We start from the raw sequence: 14,004 nt of genomic DNA on the forward strand, positions 1-14,004 counted from the left end.
AACAACAACAACAACAACGAACAAACATTAGCTGGGCAGGGCGCCTATAATCCCAGCTATTCGGGAGGCTGAGGCAGGAGAATCGCTTGAACCCAGGAGGTGGAGGTTGCAGTGAGTCCAGATCACGCCACTGCATTCCAGCCTGGCAACAGAGCTTCTAGACTCTGTTTCAAAAAAAAAAAAAAAAATTGCACAGATCCCTAAAAATATGATTATATACATTTTCTTTTTTGTTTTGTTTTAGTTTGGTTTGGTTTGGTTTTTTGAGACGAAGTTTTGCTCTTCTGCCCAGCCTGAAGCAATGGCGTGTTCTTGGCTCACTGCAATATCTGCCTCTCCAGTTCAAGTGATTCTCCCACCTCAGCCTTTCAACCAAGTAGCTGGGATTACAGGTGCCTGCCACCACGCCCAGCTAATTTTTGTATTTTTAGTAGAGATGGGGTTTCACCATCTTGGCCAGGCTAGTCTCAAACTCCTGACCTCGTGATCTACCCGCCTCAGCCTCCCAAAGTGCTGGGATTACAGGTGTGAGCCACCATGCCCAGCCAATAGTTATCTTTATGTGTGTGTGTGTGTGGTGTGTGTGTGTGTGTGTGTGGTGAGAACATTTAAAATCTGCTGTCTTAGCAACTGCAAATATTACCACATTATTATTAACTATAGTCAACATGTTGTACAATAGAGCTCTTGAGTTTTTTCCTCCTAGCTGAAATTTTTAGTGACAAGCATTGCATTTGAGCATATGCATTACTATGACGAAGCTATTTCATTTGTAGGGCTGTACTTAACTAAAATATACATATGAACCAAAAGAAATTAACAAGAATGTTCATAGTGGCTTTTTTGCCCCAAACTGGGAACAAACCAATGTCCACCAACAGTAGAACTGATAGATGTGCCATAGTCATACCGAGCACTACCGAGCAGGGAAAAGAAATGAACTGCTTCATGAAACCGCCTGAAGGAATGCCACAAATGTAATGCGGGGCCAAAGAAGCCACCCACAAAACCATTCCTACCGAATGGCCCTCCGTGCATCCATTTATGAAACAGGCAACACTAACTGGGCTGCTAAAACCCAGGTGACTCTTTGCTTTGGCAAGACAGATGGGCAATGGTTAGGAAGCAGACCTTCAGGAGAGGGATTGCCAGATTGTTATTTTTATTTCATTTTTTTGGACTGTGTGGTAGTTCCAAGCATGTGTCCTCTTTGTGATAAATCAGAGTAGTAGAATAATAGGATTCCTGTGTATATTATACTTTAATAAATGTATTTGAATTCATTTTTGCCATTAGGACAAATAGTATAAATTATAATAAATCTTTGCAATTTTAATATGATTTCTGCTTGATTACAAATAAGTCACCTGAAGGATTCCAAACTTGGATATTTTAGTATAGAACTTTTGCCTGCAAATATATATTTCTAGAGACCCACAACTGTCTGATTAATGTCATTTGAGTGTAAAAAAGCAAAGTTATGTTGAGAATTTGCTGACTCTCTAACCTTTTACTTGAAGTTAAGCTAATTATCCACATCCATCAATGAAACTGCATTCACGGAAGAGTCTAGTCCACGGCATAAATGATAGGAACCTCAGAAAAGTCATTTCTTCTTCATTATTTATGTAAAAACATGAAATTTCTTAGAAACACAGACCAGCAAACTCTCAGTTTAGTGTTGCTTCCATTGCTTTCTGTAGTCTTGCTACCAGAGATTTTTAGGTTCCAGAATTGCACAGAGGGAAGAATTGCCTATTATGGTTACCACTGTGGCCATTGAGAAAGGCACATGATTCCTAGGATCCCAGGAGTGACCCTCCCTGGAGGTGATGGGAATTAAGAGACCTGCTATGGAAATTGTGGGGGCTGAGTAAACAGTCTCTACAAAGCTTTCTCTGTGTCTGGTACTTGAAGTCCACAGGCAGTAAAAAAGGGAAGATTACAAAACAGGCTGGGAGGGATTCCATGAGCAAGAGCTGGAACCCCATAAAAATAAAGTGAAACCCATGTTCATGAAGCTAAACACAGGCCAGTAACCCAGCAGTCAGAGAAACTAAAGGAAAAATCCAGGGAAAGGCAGAGCAATTGCAGGCTCAGCAGCTGTTTCATGCCAATGAGGCAAGTCAGCAGATCGGCAACAAGTGCGTGTGTGTGTGTGTGCACGCATGCACGCACTTGCACTTACACACTGGCTACAAAATTCATTTTATTCCAGTGTGTGAGTGTGCACGTGTGTGCATATGTGCACTCCTGTTGACCCAGTTTCTGCTCTATGTCCAGGTCCATGACCCTGGATGACCCCAGGTGTGCCCTCGATGACATCTGCAGGGATGGAGCACAGTCCCTGCCATTGGGCATTGCACTGTGTGATGCCATCCTTGGGGCCCTCAGGGTGATGGAAACCAATAGGCTTCCTTAGGCTTTCCTTTCAGATGGACAGGAAATAGATGACGCTCTATTGTCGTTTTGTTTCATTTCCTTCCATGGATTCTGTCACTATCTTCCTCTCCTCCTCAACTCTACAAGAAGGGGATTCCTGATGGGGGAAGGGTAGCCGGAGAGAAATGAGGCACCAAGAAATTAGCAAAGGGTCTTTTGGCCGTCTGGGGACAGTCCTCATGTGGTCCCCAGCCCAGTTGAGGGTTCCGGGCCGGTCACCCTGCAGCCTCAGTGCTATGTCTCTGGATCCAGCCTCCACAGGAAGAACCCTGGGAGACCCAGCAAAACGGGGTGCCTGGTCTGGCAAACATCCCCCCGTGCCTCCGGCTTTGCGGTTCAGGAATAGGCCCAGACATTATGTCCAGGCAGTGCCAGGCCACCTCATTGCCCCCTTTGAGGTGAGCACAGAAAGCTTTTGGGGGCAAGCATGAAGCTGGGCACCCAGAGCCTGAGGCCGACTGTGCCTCTCTGTGTCCTGGAGAGGGGGCCTTGACCCAAGGAGACCCCCAGGGCATGGCCTGTGGGTGCTGATGTGGGGAGAGGAGGGTCTGTGGACTGAGGGGGGGCATTGGCAGGGGACATTGATCACCGCGGCTCAGAGTTCTGCTCAGGTCAGTGGGAACCTGGTCAGTGAAGGCCTGGTCAGTGGGGGCCTGGTCAGTGGGGTTCTGGCTAGCAGAGGCCTGGCCAGGTGGCCGCTAGGTGACCTCAGGCAGGCTTTGTCCTTGGAGCATCCTTGCCGCCATCTGTAGTGGGAATTAGTCATGGCATGCTGGAGGGCTACTGGAAGAAGGAGGTGAGCAGGTGTGTGAAATGCAGCCCTGCCACACAGATCTAGCACTTCACAGCCTAGCTGAGTCCTCTGCTAGGGAGGGGACCTGCCCTTTGCCCTTTGCCCCCAACTCTCAACCCTCTGCCCCCTATCCCCCATCTGCAATCTCAGGACTGCCCTGGATGGGGAGGTCTGAGGTTAGGGAGCACCCGTGGATGCTTCCATGATGGCCATGGGTCCTGCCGGGGGAGACAGTGACAAGGGTGACCCAGTGTCCTGGGTGTACATGTGAATAAGGCAGCCAGGCTCAGGCAGAGCAGTGATACAGGCATGTACACGTGTTCACCCACATACACGTGCATGCTCACATGCACAAACACTGCATGCACACACGTTGACACTTCAGAGGGTGGAGGGTGCACACACGTTGACACTTCAGAGGGTGGAGGGTGCTGACTCTGGGCCCAGCTGACCCAGGCAGGGGCCCATTGTGATGGGTGTCATGACCCCACAGTGTCACTGGTGCTGAATACTCACCCGCATGCCGCCTGCCATCTCTATGTCTGGAGCTCTTGGAAACAAGACATAGATGTGTCTGGTCCTGAGAAGAGGAAGTTTTGCTAATCAAGAGACACGGCTGACTCAGCCAACTCAGGTGAGTGTGACCTGCTCTGTTCCCTCCCTGCTGACCTGGTGACAGTCAGTACCTGGTAGGCAGTGCTGGCCTCTGGGCAGGTGCCGAGGAGGGTCATCCCTGAGCATTCACCAGGTGCCTGTTGTGCACTGACCTGGTGGACTTGGTGGGGTAGGTGCTGTCCTCGAATGTACCCATTCCACAGGTGAGATGTCTAGGGTCAGAGAGGCAGTGACTGGCCAAGAGACCCAAACATGACTCTGGGCTGTGCTCTTAGCCCTGCCCTGTGCAAGCCCTGACCTCTGTGGCCCCCCTACCCTAGATTCCAAATCTGCCCAGGGTTTTCCGGCCCCTGATGGGGCAGAGTCTGGCCCTGGAAGAGCCAAGATCATGCCATTGCACTCCAGCCTGGGCAACAAGAGCAAAACGCTGTCTCAAAAAAGAAAAAATATACAATATGTTCACATGCTAAAACAGCACGAAAACATAAAAATTAACAAATTAGCCATATATTGAAAGTGATTAAAAATTAAAGTGATTAAAAATTAAAGAAGCTATTTCATTAAATATTATACTGGTCAGCATTGAAGTTTACCAAAATTTAAAGATTTCAGATTGCTGAACATGTATGTTAATAAATTGTAGATAAGAATATATGTATTTATAAATATATTTCAACAGTTTCACTTCCTCAGAATAGTGTTACTACTCAAGTATCAAAGAGGCCAATTGGGTCATGAACACACGTAGAAGCATAAATGCAATGTTTATCATCTAATCTCCATGGAAAAAAATGCTCAAAAACTTAGAGATGTGAGCAGTACCAATAAAAATTTCTACAATTTGAAAAGATTATTTAAAATGATGTCTATTTCTCTGGTTGGTTGTTACTTTTCTGGAAGCGTGAGGAGAGGAGAAGCTGCCAGTGAGGTCCCTGAGGTTACCCAGGCCCAGGAGAGACACAGCATCAGCTGACAACTGTGGTAAATGCCACTGAAGACTCTCACTGGGAAGAGGCTGCAGGACCGTGTCTGCTATGCTTGTGTTTTAAATGCTGGCCAAGATGAGTCAAAACTCCTTTTCCTTTATTAAATAGAAGAATTTTCAGGTACTCACAAAATGTTACACAAGACTAATTTTATTGTGTTTGCCCTATATAATTTCTTTCTTAACAATTTAAGCAGGAGTTATTTCACATACTGTATTTGGCAATCAGCTTTTGTTATTTCGAACCACCGGACAATAAATTTGCTTTCTTCCCCTTTTTCTCTCTCTCTCTTTTTTTTTTTTTTTTTTTTGATATGGAGTCTCGCTCTTGTGGCTCAGGCTGGAGTGCAATGGCGCGGTCTCAGCCCACTGCAACCTCCACCCTGGCTCACTGCATCCCTCCCTTCTGCAGGGAAGATGTCAATATTCACCCTACTGACCCTGGCCCGTCCTTGGTATTGCACAAGTCCCCTGGGCCTTCGAACTGGCAGGTGACTTCAAGGCACCAACCACCCTGGGTCTCTCCTGGAACAAACACTTGCCTTCCACCATTATCATGTCTTGTTCAGCCTCAGAGGAGCGTGGTTGGGGTGGATTATTTCATGCCTTGATTCTGCCTTGCTGGAAACCACAGTGGCAGCAGGCTTGGGTGTCACCAAGTCCTCACGTTTCATGCTATTGCTGGAGGTTCTGGCCTTTGTGGCCTCGGAAAGGAAGGTGATCTGGTGCTTTGGGGAAGGCCCTCAGGATGCTCCTCCAGATGGTCTTCTTCAGGCCTTTTACTCAGCATTGATCTGATCAGTTCTGCCAGCTCTGGGCCATGATCTCTGGCACCTCGCGGCTTTCCGTCAATAATTTCATAAACTCCAGACTTCGTGTCTTTTGCATGGAAAGCACTTGGTGCCCATTTCATATGACACCACACCCTGGAGCCCAAACGTCAGCCCTGCGGGTGTGGGGTTTGTTGGGGACAATTTCTGGCTCAGGTGCAGGGGCACTTCCCCAGGGCAGGCGCATCCTGGTCCCCATCTGAGGCCGTGGGCTCCTGGCAGGAGGACCTGGAGTTTTCAGATCCCCGGGAAGGGTGCATTTCCCCCACTCTCGGGCACAAGCTGCCCTTTGGTAGCTTTGGGCACGGATCACCGCCTTGCAGAAGCCTACTATAGCGTGGAGCAAGCGGTGTCCCTGCCCGGGACTGCTCCTGGGTGATGGCGCCGGGAGGCCTTGGCTGGGACAGATTGGGGCCTCCCGGTCGGTCAGCGCCCGGCTGCTGCTTTCAGAGGCTTTTGGTCACTGCCTGCCATCGGGATCCGCTCCCCCGAACTGGCCCTGCCCACGGCACGCGGGTAGTAGCGGGCAGCCAGGAGCCAGTGGCAGGCGCCGCCGTTGGGATGACCGGCAGGAGGCTGCGCTGGAGCCCGCTAGGCAGCGACGACCCCTAAAGCAGCGGGGCGGGTGAGCGAGCGGCGGCGTGGGCGGCTGAGAGGCTGAGGTGGGTGAGGCGGTTGAGGGGCTGAGGCGACTGCGGGGATGAGGCGGCTGAGGCGGCTGAGGGGCTGAGGCAGCTGAGGGGCTGAGGCGACTGAGGGCTGAGACGACTGAGACTGCTGAGGGGGCTGAGGCGGCTGAGGGGCTGAGGCGGCAGGGGGCTGTGGTGGCTGAAGGGGCTGAGGGTCTGAGGCGGCTGAGGGGCTGAGGGGCTGAAGGCTGAGGCGGCTGAGGGGCTGATGGGGCTGAGGGGGCTGAGGGGGCTAAGGCGACTGAGGGACTGAGGGGACTGAGAGTGCTGAGGGGGCTGAGGCGGCTGAGGGGCTGAGGGGGCTGAGGGGGGAGGGGGCTGAAACGGCTGAGGGGTGAAGGGCTGAGGCGGCTGAGGCGGCTGAGGGGCTGAGGGGCTGAGGGGCTGAGGGGGCTGAGGGGGCTGAGGTGGCTGAGGGGGCTGAAACGGCTGAGGGGTGAAGGGCTGAGGCGCTGAGGGGCTGAGGGGCTGAGGGGCTGAGGGGGCTGAGGGGGCTGAGGGGCTGAGGGGGCTGAGGGGGCTGAGGGGGCTGAGGGGCTGAGGGGCTGAGGCGGCTGAGGGGCTGAAGGGCTGAGGCGGCTGAGGGGCTGAGGCGACTGAGACTGCTGAGGGGGCTGAGGGGGCTGAGGCAGCTGAGGGGCTGAGGGGGCTGAGGGGCTGAGGGGCTGAGGCGACTGCGGGGATGAGGCGGCTGAGGGGGCTGAGGCGGCTGAGGGGCTGAGGGGGCTGAGGCAGCTGAGGGGCTGAGGGGGCTGAGGCGGCTGAGGGGCTGAGGGGGCTGAGAGGGCTGAGGCGGCTGAGGGGCTGAGGCGGCTGAGGGGCTGAGGGGCTGAGGGGGCTAAGGCGGCTGACGGGGCTGAAGGGCTGAGGCGGCTGAGGGGCTGAGGGGCTAAGGGGCTGAGGGGCTGAGGCGGCTGTGAGGGGCTGAGGAGAATGGTTTGAACCTGGGAGGTGGAGGCTGCAATGAGCCGAGATCACGCCATTGCACTCTAGCCTGGGGGACAAGAGCAAAACTCTGTCTCAAAATAAATAATAACACCTGAGACTTGTCAAAATTTCTATAATGAAATGCTTGTTTGCCTAAAATAAATTCCTAGAAGAACAATAAAAGTGAGAAACAAAACAAATGTAAAATGGAAACAATTTCTAAAACCTGGCGACAGACAGTAACATTAACCTATAATTAATGAACACATCTAAACTCAAACCAATAATTTTTCATTGTAGTAAAAATATACAACAGAAATTATGAGATGGTTTCCTCAGTGAAAAGCACCGTGTGTACAATCAGTCCCTAGGTCACTTCATATTTCTTTCTAACTTACAGTAACCAAATTCCTTTTCAAAGTAACCACATTTCTTTTAAGTGAAAAATTAAATATTACCTTCTGTGATCAAGAATTCTCTGAATACAAATTTTTTTTTTAACTTTAGAAGAAATTGAAAATATCTAGACGTACTAATCTAAAATTACAGGCCCTGGGTTTATATGATGTTAATATGTCTTCCAAATTTTAAGGAACAGGTATTTAAATGCCATACACTTTGTTTTCAAATTTAGAAAATGTTTCAACCTTTTGGCTGGGCATGGTGGCTCATCCCTATAATCCCAGCACTTTGGAAGGCGGAGATGAGAGGATCACCTGAGCCCAGGTGTTCTAGACCAGCCTGGGCAACGTGGTGAAACCCCATCTCTACAAAAAATTACAGAAATTATCCGGGCATGGTGGCACCACCTGTATTCCCAGCTACTTGAGTGGCTCACAAGGAAGGTTTGCTGGAGCCAGAAAAGTTGAGGCTGCAGAAGGTAAAGTGTTGAGGCTAACAGATGGTAAATATTTAATTTTTCTCTTAAAAGAAATATTGGTTACATTGAAAAGAAAGTTGCTTAATGTAAGATAGATAAATTTCTGTTAAAAAAATTTTCAAGTGAGCCTTGTTAACACCACTGCACTTCAGCTTGAGTGACAGAGCAAAACCTGTCAAAAGAAAGAGGAAGGAAGGGAGAGAGGGAAGGAAGGAAGCGAGGGAAGGAGAGAGGGAGGGAAAAAGGGAAAGAAGGAAACCAAAGAAAGAAAATGTTTCAAGCTTTACAGTAACAAAGCCACTGTGTAATGAATAAACTACAGAACCAAAACAAAATCGGATTCTACCGACCAGTCTAACCAACAATATGATAAACTTCTGATTCGAATATCAAAAACCAATTTCAATAATAAATATATGGTATGAAAACCCCACAAAGGTCAAGTAGGAGGTATTATACTAAAATGAAATTATGAGTTGAGAACAGGAAATCTATAAATCTAATCAAACAAATTGAAGACTTATGAGGAAATTGTACTGCCAATGTATTACTTGGCAAGCTATTCAGTGGAACACAAAGATATTCTTAATGAAGTTGCATATGTATTTTTAAATGTTTTCATTGAAAAGGATTTTTTAGGCCGGGCACGGTGGCTCATGCCTGTACTCTCAGCACTTTGGGAGGCCGAGGCAAGTGGATCACCTGAGGCCAGGAGCTCGAGACCAGCCTGGCCAACATAATGAAATGCCGTCTCTCCTAAAAATGCAAAAATCAGCCCAGAGTAGTGGCACATGCCTGTAATACCAGCTACTGGGGAGGCTGAGGCAAGAGAATCACTTGAACCCAGGAGGTGGAGGTTGCAGTAAGCTGAGATGGTGCCACTCTATTCCAGCCTGGTCAAAAGAGCGAGCCTCCATCTTGGGGGAAAAAAAAAAGTGGATTTTTAAAACTGAGGACGTTAATAACTTGAAAAAGTATTCAGGGATAAAGAGAGAAAAAATAAATTCAGATTGTTGTTTACATATATAAATATATTTTAAAAGATAAGCTTGTCTTTTTTTTTTTATTCCTTGAATAAAAGGAGCAGATATTTAAATCCCATGCCTTTCATTTTAAAATTTAGGAAATGCTTACAGCTTCCCACACTGAAATTTATACTAACACAACTAATATAATCTATGGATAAGAAAAAAAAAAAAAACGGAATTCTCTTGACCAATCTATTTTCTTGATTTTTAAAAGTCTAAGTGTATACTCAAAGAAAGAAAACCATTAATAATTGATTCTCTTATTCGAAAATATTTACTGATCATTTACCTTCCACTAAGTGATCTCCAGCTCATGGAGATACTTCAGTGGAAAAATATATAAAGTTGCCCAGCTTCGTTAAGCTTAAATTCCAATCAGGGAGAAAAGAAGTATTTGGTCAGTGAGTTTTTTTTTTTTTTTTTTTTAGACGGAGTCTCCTTCTGTCTCCCAGGCTAGAGTGCAGTGGTGCCATCTCGGCTCACTGCAAGCCTCCTGGGTTCATGCGATTCTCCTGGCTCAGCCTCCTGAGTAGCTGGGACTACAGGCACCCGCCACCACAACCGGCTAATTTTTTTTTTTTTTGTATTTTCAGTAGAGGCGGGGTTTCACCGTGTTAGCCAGGATGGTCTTGATCTCCTCACCTAGTGATCCCCGCACCTGGGCCCTCCAAAGTGTTGGGATTACAGGCGTGAGCCACCGTGCCCAACTTGCACAGTGACTTTAAAACGAGTATTATGATACGGCTTGGAATTATAAAAATTGCATACTGTGGTTGCTGTGTGGAGACTGGATTGAAAAAAAGGGCAATGATAAAAGCTTAAATTCATATAGAATATGGCTAGCCTATAATTTTGAGGGTCCCTGAAATAAGAATATATAATAGTTCTCAGGCTGGGTGCAGTGATTCGTGTCTGTATTCCCAGCACTTTGGGAGGCCAAGGCAGGTGCATTTCTTGAGGTCAGGAGTTCAAGACCAGCCTGGCCAATATGGTGAAACTCCATCTCTACTAAAATACAAAAATTAACTGGGCGTGGTGGCTGGCACCTATAGTCCCAGCTACTCAGAAGACTGAGGCAGGAGAATGGCGTGAACCCGGGAGGCAGAGCTTGCAGTGAGTGGAGATGGCCCACTGCACTCCAGCCTGCACAATAGAGCAAGACTTCCATCTCAAAAAAGGAAACAAACAAACAAACAAGAAAACTTGTATTATTGGCTTTTCTATAAATAGCATTTGGACTTATAATTCAGACACCATAGAATAATGTACCAAAATATTTTGCTTCCTTTCCCTTCTCTTACCAAACAATTCTCAGTTTCCTTTTCTTTTCAACTCCTTTTTTATACTTGTTTGTTTTTAAAAAACTCTTTTTTTTTTTTTTTTTGAGGCGGAGTCTCGCTCTGTCGCCCGGACTGGAGTGCAGTGGCCGGATCTCAGCTCACTGCAAGCTCCGTCTCCCAGGTTTACGCCATTCTCCTGCCTCAGCCTCCCGAGTAGCTGGGACTACAGGCGCCCCCCACCTCGCCCGGCTAGTTTTTGTATTTTTAGTAGAGACGGGGTTTCACCATGTTAGCCAGGATGGTCTCGATCTCCTGACCTCGTGATCCGCCCGTCTCGGCCTCCCAAAGTGCTGGGATTACAGGCTTGAGCCACCGCGCCCGGCCACATTTTCAATCTTAGTATTGCAGAAACAAAATATGTGGTCAAACCACATATACAGGAAGAGTTGAATTATATCCAAGCACTTTTTATATAAGCAATTCCCCATCACTTTGTTTTGTGATTATTTTATACAATCGAATGTCTTCCAGATGTACATCCCAAAGCAGTGGTTGTCAAGCTCTGCTGTGTTGTCTAATTGCATCAGAATTATCCAAAATTCTAACGATAAATACAGATAAATTGGCACAACTCCAGATTTATGAAATCAAAATTTCTGCCGGGCATGGTGGCTCACGCCTGTAATCCCAGCACTTTGGAGGCCGAGGCGGGCGGATCACGAGGTCAGGAGATTGAGACCATCCTGGCTAACCCGGTGAAACACTGTTTTTACTAAAAAATAAAAAAATTAAAAATTAGCTGGGCGCGGTGGGAGGTGCCTGTAGTCCCAGCTCCTGGGGAGGCTAAGGCAGGAGAACGGCGTGAACCCAGGAGGCAGAGCTCGCAGTGAGCCAAGATGGGGCCACTGCACTCCAGCCTGAGCAACAGAGCGAGACTTCATCTCAAAAAAAAAAAAAAAAAAAATTCCAGAACCCAGGAATATACATTGAAAAAAGTCTCCCTCAGGTGATTCTGATGTGATATGTGGTCTGAGTTTAGAATTCTAGGAAAATTACCTTCCTTGCCTTCCACTTGACCTGTATATCCACATGTCCTCTTCCTCTTTCCCATTCTGCTCTCTCTCTTTCTGCACCTTCGTCCATCCTCTCTTCCCTCCGCTTCTCATCCATATCCGAAGCCTTCTCTCACCAATTCTCCTAAGACTCCAAATGGTCAGTTGCCGCTAAAGTTCCCTCTGTCCCATGAGCAAGTTATGCATGCAAATGTAGAATTTAAGCCTGGGCCTAGCTGAATCAAAGTCTGAAATTAAAGATTTCCCTAAACCCAGAGGGGACCAGCAAATACTTATAGAAGGTTATAGATTTCCTATGAGTGCAGATGGCTCAGGGTGACTGGATGTTATAGACCAAATCTTATTGTCCTCCTCAAATTAGTGTGTTAAGATCGAATTCCCTATGTGATGGTCTTTGGAGGTGGGGCCTTGGGAGTCGATTACGACATGAAGCAGAGACCCCATCAATGGGATTAGGCTCAGGCCTGTAATCTTAGCAACTTTGGGATGCTGAGGCAAATGGATCACCTGAGATCAGGAGTTTGAGACCAGCTTGGCCACATGGTGAAACCCCGTCTCTACTAAAAATGCAAAAATTAGCCAGGTATGGTGGCAGGTGCCTGTAATCACAGCTACTCTGAAAGACTGAGGCTGGAGAATTGCTTGAACCCAGGAGGCAGAGGCTGCAGTGAACCAAAATGGCACCATTGCACTCCAGCCTGGGTAAAAAGAGCAAAACTCTGCCTCAAAAATAAAATAAAATGAAATAAAATAAAATAAAGAGAAAAATAAAACATAAAAAGATCTCATGGAGATTTCTGATCCAAGACTGGCATTTCCACACAGCATTTTGCCAGTCTTTCTAAGAAGCAGCTCTGTGGGTCAATAACACAGCTGCATTTTTATTGTGCAAAAGCACAATTAAAATCATAATCTCTTTGGGAGGCTGAGGCGAGCAGATCACGAGGTCAGGAGATTGACACCATCCTGACTAACACAGTGAAACCCTGTCTCTACTAAAAATACAACAGATCAGCCAAGTGTGGTAGGTGCCTGTAGTCCAAGCTACCCGGGAGACTGAGTCAAGAGAATGGTGTGAACCCAGGAGGTGGAGCTTACAGTTAGCCGAGATCGTGCCACTGCACTCCAGCCTGGGCGACAGAGCCAGACTCCGTCTCAAAAAATAATAATAGTAATAATAATAATCATCATCATCATCATCTACGTCTTTCACTAAAACTACAGTCAGTCAAGGAGATCCTTTCAGCTGAGAATTCATACAGAGAGCTAGACTCCTTTGTTTCTGGCTGTTTTATTTCCTGTTAGAACTTTGGAATGTATTATCTTTTTAGCGCCTCCAATGCCATCAAAAAAAAAAAAAAAAGAATCTGGACATCATTTTTCGCCATGAAAGCTGGGACTTCTTGTAAGTAGGCATTAAAGAACTCCCAGGTGTACTGTAAGAATTTTGGGGACAAAATGGCACACCAAAAGGCAGCAGGTTGCCTCATTTGGAGTGAGTGCAGGGATGGTGCTAACCCCAGCGAAGAAAGGAAATGGCTCCTTCCAGGGAATGCTGAGCCAAAGTGCCCTGTGCTCCCCACACTTCATCTGCAGCAACAGGAAGCTTCGCCCTGGGAAATGGCCTCCAGGCTGCTCCTCATCTTGAGTTTCACCAGATTTCCCTCAACCACATTCTACTCCTTTGCTGGTTGCTCAACAAAGACCTACAAACCTGCTGATGGCTGTGGTGAAAACCAGGAGGAGGGCAGACATGGGACTGGTTCTCTTCCTCTTCCTCCCTGGGTCAAACTCTGAATCCCTGCTTTACTTTGCTCTTTTTTTTTTTTCTTTCTTTTTTTTGAGCCACAGTCTCACTCCATCTCCTAGGCAGGTATGCAGTGGTGTGATATCAGCTCACTACAACCTTCACCCCCCCGGTTCAATTGATCCTCCTGCCTCACCCTCCCATGTAGCTGGTATTACAGGCACATGCCACCATGACCACCTAATTTTTATATTTTTAGTAGAGCTGGAGTCTTTTGGCCAGACTGGTCTCAAACTCCTACCCTCAAGCAATCCTCCCACCTCAGTCTCCCAACTAGCTGGGATTACAAGCATTCACCACCTCGCCCAGCTAATTTTTGTATTTTTAGTAGAGTCAGGATTTCACCATGTTGGTCAGGCTGGTCTGGAACTCCGGGCCTTACGTGATCCACCCAACTCCGCCTCCCAAAGTGCTGGGATTACAGGCACAAGCCACCACAGTGCGCCCCTGCTTTACTTCTGCATAAGAGCTGACAATCCCTTTGCTCCCTTCCATTTCCTCCTCTTGTTTTCCCTGCCTCTCTTCTCCTTCTTCTTTCCTTCGCTGCACTGGCACACCTTCCCCTCTGCCCGTTCTCCATCCCAAAGTTGGAAGGCAGCAGTCAGCCCCAGGTCCTATCTGACGAAAGCAAAGCAGGGTCCAAAGGGCAAAGTAC

The 14,004-nt window shown here is 47.6% G+C and overlaps 1 pseudogene; it reads right to left on the bottom strand.

The window, feature by feature from the left end:
• Positions 1-5,196: 5,196 nt before the first annotated feature.
• Positions 5,197-6,322, bottom strand: LOC117066429 (annotated as a pseudogene).
• Between the last annotated feature and the right edge of the window lie 7,682 nt (positions 6,323-14,004).

Source organism: Trachypithecus francoisi, unplaced genomic scaffold (assembly GCF_009764315.1).
Source record: "Trachypithecus francoisi isolate TF-2019V2 unplaced genomic scaffold, Tfra_2.0 Lachesis_group20, whole genome shotgun sequence".
NCBI classification, from domain to species: Eukaryota; Metazoa; Chordata; class Mammalia; order Primates; family Cercopithecidae; genus Trachypithecus; species Trachypithecus francoisi.